We start from the raw sequence: 11079 nt of genomic DNA, 5'->3' as shown, positions 1-11079 counted from the left end.
TACAGTTATATATAATCCTACATTACTTGAAAATTGGACAATTGCTAGACTAAAAGCAGAGTTAGAAAGAAAGAATATCGCTTTTCCATTAAATGCAAAACGTTTACCATTGGTACGTCTTTTGAAACGATACGAAAATTCCGATAGTATAACATCAAACACAACAAACGCACGTGGGGAGAAAGCACGAGGCGAAAACACACGTGGGGAAGAACTCATAAATGGTAGTGCGGTATACCATCTTGCATTGCCACTACAAAACGCACGTGTAGATGGGGATCCGCGATCCCATGATGCACCAAACATAAACAATAATGAACACACGCCCAGTAACGACAATCGTGTTTTGATTGGAATTGTTTCAAAATTATCATCGACTGTACAATCCCTACAACAGAATGTTTCAGGCTTAACAGGAAAGGTGAATTTATTACTTCAAGCCAGAAATGAAAATACCAGTACTAGTAGAATCGCAGAAACACCAAATGCATATGTTTCCGCTCCGGTGGATAATGTATCCAATATCATCAAACATAACTCTACAAATTCAAGTCAATCTTGGTCAAATTTTAATCTACAGTCCGCATACAATGCATTACAAAATACACGAACTGCACCGAACGCAGCCGCAGGAAGCGAGGAACAGCTTTTAAATATGGGAAATTCAGGCAACATGGTGAGAACAGCACACGGCTATTCTGCAGAAACTCTACCGTTTGTGGAAACAATATCACCCCAGTTACGAAAGAATATTATATCAGGTATGGACATTAATCTAACATCTTTATTGATATCATACTATTCTGGTTCAGGAACACACGAGTTAAGCTTGAGTGAAGACATAAACAATAAATCTGACCCTAGGAGTTTAAGATCATTGTCTCTGGGCGAATTTATTCAGGCTTTTGGGATTTATAAGAACATAATGTGTACAACATTTCCTCACCGTAGGAGTGAGCTGGATCTTTATGAACGCGATTTGGTTGATATGGCCACCAGGTATCCGGGTAAGGGATTTTACGAGTACCATAAACGGTTTTCTGCTGATGCGGCAGCTCATTTAAGGCATAACAATATTCCTGTTGACTGGTCTATCAGAAATAACACTTTATTTTGCAATATTTTTGCGAACATTAAATCTAACACATGTAGCATTTGCAGTAGCACTTTTCACTCAAGTAGTTATTGTAATCAGTCAAACAGCAACAATGGGAATACGACAGGTCAAACAGGTCAGATCAAGACATACACGGCAGGGAGCGTTCTTACCATGGAGGAAAGGAAATCTGTAATAATTTCAACGGGAAAACAGGTTGCTTTAGACCTCATTGTAGAAATTTACATATTTGTCTAAGTTGTAATGGAGAGCACCCTAAAACAGTCTGTACGAGTTAAAAAAACGAGACACTAGGACCCAACAAAATCGGGTCCAATATGCAGAGAAGAATGTAAACGATCAAGTTTCCCTAAGTTTAGGAGTAACAACACCCATTGTGATTAGTAATTTAGTTCATGAATTAGAAAATCATCCAAATAAAGAATTTAAGAATTACCTAGTTTCTGGGACAAGTCAAGGTTTTTCCACAGGTATTACAACATAACCATCTAAGTCTATTGAGTGCAAAAACTTAAGATCAGCGTTATCTCAAACAGCACACGTTTTAAAATTAATAGAGACGGAGGTAGAAAAAGGTTTTTTAGAAGGACCATTTGATTTTATTCCATTTAAACATTACCGCATTAACCCTATCGGTGTGGCAGAAGGTAAATACAATAAAAAGAAGCGTTTGATCGTAGACTTGTCAGCGCCTCATGAGGATCCAAAAAATCATAGTTTAAATGAACTTATCGATAAAGATGAATTTTCTTTGCACTATGTTTCAATTGATGATGCTATCAGAACTATCAAAAGCCTAGGTTTTAAATCTTGGCTTTTAAAAACCGATATAGCCGACGCCTTCAAGGTTATGTCCCTGTCGCCAATGTTATGGCCGTTTCATGGAATCAAATGGGATGACAGATATTACTTTTTTAATAAATTGGTGTTTGGGTGCAGGTCTAGCCCAAAAATCTTTGACACTCTTTCACAAGCAATTTGGTGGTTGCTCAGAACAATTACAATATAGAGCACATTTTACACTTGTTAGATGATTTTCTAGTTATTGTACCAGAACAAGACAATGCTCAACAAACTATGAATACTTTTTTAGGTATTTTTAAGTCATTAGGTGTGCCACTTTCATTTAAGAAAACTGAAGGACCATGTCATAAGTTAGAATATTTAGGGATATTTTTAGATACTATTAATATGGAGGTTTATCTCCCTTTAGAAAAGGTTTTACGAATTCAAGAAATTATAGAATATTTTAGTAAGCGCAATTCTTGCACAAAAAGAGAGTTATTAAGTTTACTAGGGCATTTAAATTTTGCGTGCAGAGTTATAGTACCAGGTAGATCATTTTTTTCACACTTATTAAACTATCTACTACTGTTAAAAAGTTGCATCACCATGTACACTTAAAAAGCTGTAAACCAGATCTTGTTATGTGGTCAAACTTTTTAAAAGATTGGAATGGTGTTTCCTTCTTTTTAAATGATAATATAACGAATGCTGCGGACATTCACTTGTTTACTGATGCTACACCTTCCTCATTTGGAGGTTTTTATCAAAATGAATGGTTTCAAGGTGACTTTCCTTATGAACTATTGTCTTGTGAGCAAACATCTATGGCGTTTTTTGAATTGTATCCAATTGTAATGGCATGTGTACTGTGGGGAGATAGATGGAAAAGAAAACGTATATTATTCAATTGTGACAATTCAGCTACTGTTGATATTATAAAAAGAGTAGATCTAAGATTCCAAGCTTGATGAAGTTAATGAGAAAGCTCACTTATCATTCAGCAATTAATAATTTTGTAGAGCATGCCAAACACATTCCTGGTATAAAAAACTGTATAGCTGATTCTCTTTCTCGTTACCAGATGATGAAGTTCAGAGCCTTGGCACCACATGCAAACGCGATACCAACTCCTTGTCTGCATCCCTCAGAGCTGATGATGGTTTGAATTTAAAGTTAGACGAATTATGGCATGCGTCTTTGAGTGAAAGCACTAGATTGACATATAAATCCGCTTTTAAATGTTTCAGAATTTTCTTGGTAATGAATGGTCAACCGTGCTCCGAAGTTAATCTCCCTTATGTAAAAGAAGATCTTCTAGTCTTTTTCGTAACTTATTGTCAAAAAACACTTAATCTTAAACACCAGACTATTAAACTCTATCTTGCCGGAGTACGTCATTATTATATAAGATTTTTAGGATATGATCCTATGGCGAATGCTATCAGATTACCAGTTATTCTTCGGGGTATTAAAAAATCTCAGAACAATGTTGTCCAAGAAAGATTGCCAATTACATCATCAATTTTGAATAAGCTTTGTGCTTTATTATCGAAAGGAATATTTTCACCAGTGCTAGACCTCATGTTTCAGTGTGCTTTTAAAATGGCATTTTTCGGTTTTCTTAGGTGTGGAGAATTTACCTGTCGGTCTTATAATGATAATTCATGTACAGTACTTTTACAAGATATCACTGTGGATCCGACGAAACAGTTCTTCATTTTTCGCCTGCGATCATCTAAGCGTGACCCCTTTCGTTAAGGGGTGAATATTACTATTTATGAAAATGAGACATTTAAACCAGTGGATACAATGAGTAAGTATCTGTCTATAAGATATAACAATGGCGCTTTACCAAAATCTCCACTTTTTGTCGAGGATGAATTTCAATCATCACCGTTAAGCAGGGAAACATTTATTTCTTCATTGAGACAACTATTGGACACACTTGGCTATAATACTGTTATGTTTTGTGGTCACTCCTTTCGTATAGGAGCAGCTACATCCGCAGCAGCATGTGGTGTCGATGATCATATTATTCAAACATTGGGCAGGTGGTCATCAGACTGCTACATACGATACATACGAACTGATGCCAAAGTATTGAAAAGAGCTCAGCATGATGTGTGTTTTCATAACTAATTCATTTGTTGTAGTTTAAAGCTTGAAATGTAAAATACAGATTATTATTGTTTCTTTTTTGTAGTTTTACACACATGTATTTTTTTTTTTTGTAACATTATGTGACATTTGAGTAGTAAAAAACATGGAGACAATTTTAATTCTATATTTTAGTAAATTTTGGTTAGATTGATTCAATATTCAATTTTGGGCTTCATATATCCTGCAACTGATTATTTTAACTTGTGAGAACACCTTCGCACAAACGATTGTTCATAAAAAAAAAAAAAAAAAAAAAAAAAAAATTAAATAAAAATAATATAAAATCGCAATAAATGATGTATCTATCTTGGGGGCTTTCACTCATTTAATGGTATTAAATTCGCTTAATTTGGCCATGTTAATTTCGGGGAAATTATTTTTTACCCCCAAGTCAATTATACATCAGTATAGTAAATATTCTTAATTATCAGTTCCAATTATTATTTTATAAGTAAGTATGGGATTATTTTGCATATCGTGCTGCTGGTATCCACCGCAGCCGATACCCCGCTGCTGGTATCCACCGCAGCCGAAACCCCGCTGCTGGTATCCACCGCAGCCGAAAAACCCGCTGCTGGTATCCACCGCAGCCGAAACAATGTCGCAGGTATCCACCGCATCCTATAGTTAATAGGTTATTTTTAGAATAATGTTTCAAATTATTGTTTAGATTGTGTAGATTTTTTATAAAGTGAGTAGCCCCCGAGAAAGCCAAAACATAGATACATTTATTGATTATATTGTTACATTTTTTATATGCTGTCATGTAGTTTTTAGCAATTATATAATGGAAGTAGTATAGCTTGTTTTTTAGTAGTCTAGATAATAAATATATATACCACTATGCTATATTATGATGTTTGTTGTTTTGTCGTCTTAGATAATGCGAGGTTTAGAAGGGATCGGAACTACTATAGACAATAGCTTTTACTGATTGTCATTTAGAGAACATGTGTGATTATACAGTCACATAGATTTAACATTTGGGTTGTCGTAATATGTCTTTGGTTAGTCGTTTTTTCAAGTCACTTATACTAGAAAAGTATGATTGTATAAATGGTAATTTAAGATTTAAATTTTAGTTTATACGATAAATAATTCCTGCCTACGTCAGGTGGGATATTTATAGAATACAAATTGAGATAACAGAGAGAGATATTTTTAGAAATTACTAAGAGAACTGAGATATTTTTAGAAGATTGGTTAGCCAATCAGATAGGAGATATAAGTAAAGTATTAATAAGTTCGTTTTAAGCTGCCAGTTCATCGTAGCAGATTTTTATTTTGTTTCCCACCCGCCCTCACCTTTACCTTTTATAATGTATACATATATATATGAATTAAATATTGGGGCTACTTACTATTGGTCATGTTAATTTCGGGGAAATTATTTTTTACCCCCAAGTCAATTATACATCAGTATAGTAAATATTCTTAATTATCAGTTCCAATTATTATTTTATAAGTAAGCATGGGATTATTTTGCATATCGTGCTGCTGGTATCCACCGCAGCCGATACCCCGCTGCTGGTATCCACCGCAGCCGAAACCCCGCTGCTGGTATCCACCGCAGCCGAAAAACCCGCTGCTGGTATCCACCGCAGCCGAAACAATGTTGCAGGTATCCACCGCATCCTATAGTTAATAGGTTATCTTTAGAATAATGTTTCAAATTATTGTTTAGATTGGGTAGATTTTTTATAAAGTGAGTAGCCCCCGAGAAAGCCAAAACATAGATACATTTATTGATTATATTGTTACATTTTTTATATGCTGTCATGTAGTTTTTAGCAATTATATAATGAAAGTAGTATAGCTTGTTTTTTAGTAGTCTAGATAATAAATATATATACCACTATGCTATATTATGATGTTTGTTGTTTTGTCGTCTTAGATAATGCGAGGTTTAGAAGGGATCGGAACTACTACAGACAATAGATTTTACTGATTGTCATTTAGAGAACATGTGTGATTATACAGTCACATAGATTTAACATTTGGGTTGTCGTAATATGTCTTTGGTTAGTCGTTTTTTCTAGTCACTTATACTAGAAAAGTATGATTGTATAAATCAAGAATATAACGATTTGACGGCATGTTCATAAATGTATGTTCAGATAATATATCTCGAGTAAAAATTCAAATATTTCCCAATCGAAGCAAACATTCCTACTACAGTTAGGGATTATTTGTCGATTCTATTACCGTTCTATAAATGTATAAAACTGTTCTTGCATGATTGTGGTTTAAGTTTCTTTCGATTTGAGAGCCTCTAACAAATTGTGTTATATAGATGAAACTCATCTCTACTATTTAACTTAAGATGAACAATTATACTTACTTATTTCCAAAAATCAAAATATTCTATTCGTTGTCTCAAATTTGTTGTCCCTGTAATCTTCAAATGGTATTACAAGAAACTGATGCCTTGGGAAAACAGACAGCCATCGTTTAATGTAGTAGACATATAAAGCTTCCAATAGGAAAGTAGCAGAAACTCTCCAACTCAAACCTTCCTGAACGTCAGACATTAAAATTAATTTGTGATTTAATAAAATTGTAAAATGTGGATACATATATCAAGTTTGATCTTCACATTATAGTCTAGAATACGATCTTCATCCATATATGAATAGTATGATACGCCAGTTGTGGCTGTCAAATTAATATTTATGTCTAAAAGGGTAAATTTTATCATATTTTCGATATTTAGTATTTGTTCACTAATTGTAAACCTGGTAACTTTGGTAGCTATTTGCGTTCAATAGTTGTTATTATCAAGAAGCTTAATTTCTTGATCGACAACATATTTTTACGTTTGAAGGACGTGTTTTTCAACAAACAATCATCATTCGCATGGGAAACAACTGTGTCTCTCTTCCTGTCGACTTATTCCTTTATTTATATGAGGCTGACTGCATACATGAACTTCTTAGGAGGGAAGATAAGAAGTTTGCAGTATGCTTACAACTTTACTTTCCGCTTCATAAATGCTATTCTCTCACTAGAAAATTTAAAATTTCGTGATAATGTTGAATGCATCTATCCCATCGAACTTTAGATAAAAGATACAACAGCCACAGTTCAGTCTGTCACACTTCTTGACTTACATCTAGAAATTGACAATGAGGATCGTTTGAAAACAAATCTTTATCACAAAAGTGATGATTTCAGCTTCCCAATTGTGCATTTTCCGATTTTATGTAGCAACATTCCAGCAGCGCCTGCATACGGAGTATATCTTACCTAATTGATAGGTACTCCAGGGCTTGTATTTTCTATCATGATATCTGCTTACAAGGAAGCTATTAAACTAAGAGTTCCATGTGGTTAAGTTGAAACCATCCGTTCGTAGATATTACGGAAGCCATCACGAGTTGTTTGCATTGACCGTTACGGAATATCCGTTTCACAAATGATAGCGAATATATTCCTTTACGTTATGTCGTAACTTCAATCACGACCCTTTTCCCGAAAGTGACCTACCGAATTAAACTAATAACCAAGTTTGTACAATCATGATAAACACGACGGAAGTCACACGTTGAGCAGTATCTTCTTTCCCTTGTAGAGCACCTTAGATCACCCCAGGTTTTAAGGGAATTTGTGTAGCTTAATCTTTGGTTTTCAATGTTTGTGAATTGTGCACTGTTGTTTGTCTGTTTTTTCTTTCCTTTTTAGCTATGCCGCTGTCAGTTCATTTCGACTTATGAGTTCGAAGGTCCCTTTGGTATCTTTTTTTGCAACTTGTTTGATATTTATAAGCATTAATGAGAATAAAGCATCACTTTTAAAACAATTGTCCTCTACCAACGACATTATTATCATGACTATATTAAAGCTTTGAAATAATGAAAGATTATTTATTTTCAAAAATGTATTTCTTTCTTCTAATTGTTTTTATTTAATACAGCAACCAATGTATATATCTATGAAAGAGTTTTACAGCTGATTGCATTGAGTTTGTAGCTAAAGGTAATATCTTTGGTTAGCTTGCTTGCTACCTGAACCGTTAAGGTATTCTACCCTCTTTTCGAAGAAGCATAATCCTACAGACAGATTGATTGGTTATCTGTTGGACTAGTCTACTCTTAAAGATGGGTAGTTTACCTAACATAATAATGACTTCACGGTTCACCTCGCAAGCAAGCTAACCGAAGACATTACCTATAGCTGCATACTCAATGCAATCGGCTGTAATCACATATAGATTTACCTCAAGTTCGTTTTCCATGATGCATCCAAATTCCGACTTTTCCTTTATACATTCTCTTATCTTGCTGATTGCTGGATAAAGAAAAGTTTCGAATGGCTCCACATCCTCTTTCTTCCATTTCCTTTTCGTGAAATAGTAGAAAGACTGCGATCTTAAAACATAATAAAACATGAATGTGTCCAAAGTACACGGATGCCCCACTCGCATAATCATTTTCCATGTTCAATGGACCGTGAAATTGGGTAAAAATCTTATTTGGCTGTAAAATTAGAAATATCATATCATAAGGAACATATGTACTAAGTTTCAAGTGAATTAGACTTCAGCTTCATCAGAAACTTCCTTGACCAAAAACTGTAACCTGAAACTCGCACTTTCATTTTCTTTGTTCAGTGGACCGTGAAATTGGGGTCATAAGTCTAGTTTGGCTTTAAAATTAGAAAGATCATATCATAAGGCACACGTGTACCAAGTTTCAAGTTGATTGGACTTCAGCTTTATTAAAAACTACCTTGACCAAAAACTTTAACCTGAAACTTGCACTATCATTTTATATGTTCAGTGGACCGTGAAATTGGGGTCAAAGTCTAATTTGGCTTTAAAATTAGAAAGAGTATATCATAAGGAACATGTGTACTAAGTTTCAAGTTGATTGGACTTCAGCTTCATCAAAAACTACCTTGACCAAAAACTTTAACCTGAAGCGGGACGAACGGACAGACGAACGAACAGACGGACGGACGGACGCACAGACCAGAAAACATAATGCCCCTCTATTATCGTAGGTGGGGCATAAAAATATAGCCAATGTCTATAAAACTAATGCTGCATGCGACAAATACTATTAGACTGGCGGATAACATGATGAAAAATGTTTTTGTGTACATAAAAAGTAATGAATAGCTTAAAATTTAAGATTTGGCTAAAGAGTTCAAAAGGAACGTGTCAGAATATGTTTACTCGTTGGAACTTCCCAAAATCAGTATACGATTGTTATGACGATTTTATTATAGTTTTTATCATCATTAGTAAAATAAAAGAAAGAAATCAACAAATGATATAAATTGCATGCGTCCGAAGTGCTTTTTCCCCACATCAGGAATGCCAAATATTTGGAAGCATATGATTTATTAGAACAGAACTAATTATTATGTTGCATTATAGTATTTATTTTTCTCTATTTCTTTCTTTCTTTCTAATATATAAACATATATAAGTATGCATATGCAATTGATTTGTTGTTGGTTTCCTCACATAACGACTCGTTCACACGTACATGTATTTTGAATTGCATGAATTCGAAACCAATGCAAATCACGTTCACGCACTCTTCTTTTGTTTATTTCGTTACGAATTCGATCGCTTTATCCAATTGATAATAGAAATGCGTTTTCGTCAATTCGAATTAAATTGTGATGTGGACACTTTCTTAATTGTAATTCGAATAAAATTATAATTGCTTAACTGATAATGCGAATTAAAAACCATGTTTGGATAGTAAAGCGAATTTGACGTACATTGCAATTAGTATTAGAATTTTCCTTCGGACTTACGATTTAAATGCGAATTAAGATAATTCGAATAAGTTAATGCGAATAGAATTCGAATAACGTGTGAACGCAGCATAATAATGAGGGCTGCTTGAGTTCTCACGACAAATGCCAGCTATAAACTATTTGTTTTTAAGTTTATTTTTTTTAACGAAATAATGTTAGAATCTACCTTAATAGATTTATGTATATTTTGTGCCAATAATATATTTTGTGTAGAGTCAAATATGAATAGACCACTGAAAAAAAAGCACTCTTATTTGCAAACCATAACCATTTGTTTAACTTGAATACAGTCTGATATTTTGTTGAAAACAAAATTAATGAAAAATTTCGTTTTTTGACCATTAGAAAGTTAAATCTTCACAGAATCCAGTCACTTATTTATTTCAGCATATTAAGAAAGAAAAAAACCCTCAAATGAGTCGAATTATTATTACACAAAGAAAAGCATAACAATTATATGTCACCTTAAACCTTCAACAATGAGTAAAACGCATACTGCATTGTCAGCTAAAAAGGCTCCGACAAGACAAGTGTAAAACAGTTCAAACGAGAAAACCAACGGTCTGAATTAGTTCACAAAAAAGAAATGTTACCTTTCAACCGGGTCTCGAAGACTTATAAGCAGTTTGACATTAGGTAAGATACGTTTAATAGTATCAGCAATTATGGCAATAGGCGTTGGTCTACCTCTATTTTGAGGCAATCGTTTCCACCAGTTCATTTCTATATATCTCACAGAAAATTCGCCTATAAAGTAGAAACAAATATATAGTGGTTTTGAAAACATATATAGCACATATAGAAAAAACAATATGTAGTTTCAATTAGTATAATGAATGTCAATGAGACAACTCTCTCTTCAATTCAATTCACATTTTGTAAAAAGTAAACAATTTTTAAGCAATTGTTTGCACCTGTTCTAAGTCAGGAATCTAATGTTCAGTAGTTGTCGTTTGTTGATGTGGTTCATAAGTGTTTCTCGTTTCTCGGGTTTTTTTTAATGGTTGTACACTAGTAATTTTTGGGGCCCTTTATATCTTGCTGTTCGGTGTGAGCTAAGGCTCCGTGTTGAAGACCATACCTTGTCTTATAATGGTTGACTGTAATCAATTGTGTCATGGATGGATAGTTGTCTCATTGGCACTCATACCACATCTTTCTATATCCATTATAAGTCAAAGTACGGCCTTCAACACGGAGCCTTGTCTAGCACCGAACCACAAACTATAAAGAGTCCCAACAAT

Source organism: Mytilus galloprovincialis, chromosome 8, assembly GCF_965363235.1.
Source record: "Mytilus galloprovincialis chromosome 8, xbMytGall1.hap1.1, whole genome shotgun sequence".
Taxonomy (NCBI): Eukaryota; Metazoa; Mollusca; class Bivalvia; order Mytilida; family Mytilidae; genus Mytilus; species Mytilus galloprovincialis.
This window is presented reverse-complemented; position numbering follows the sequence as displayed.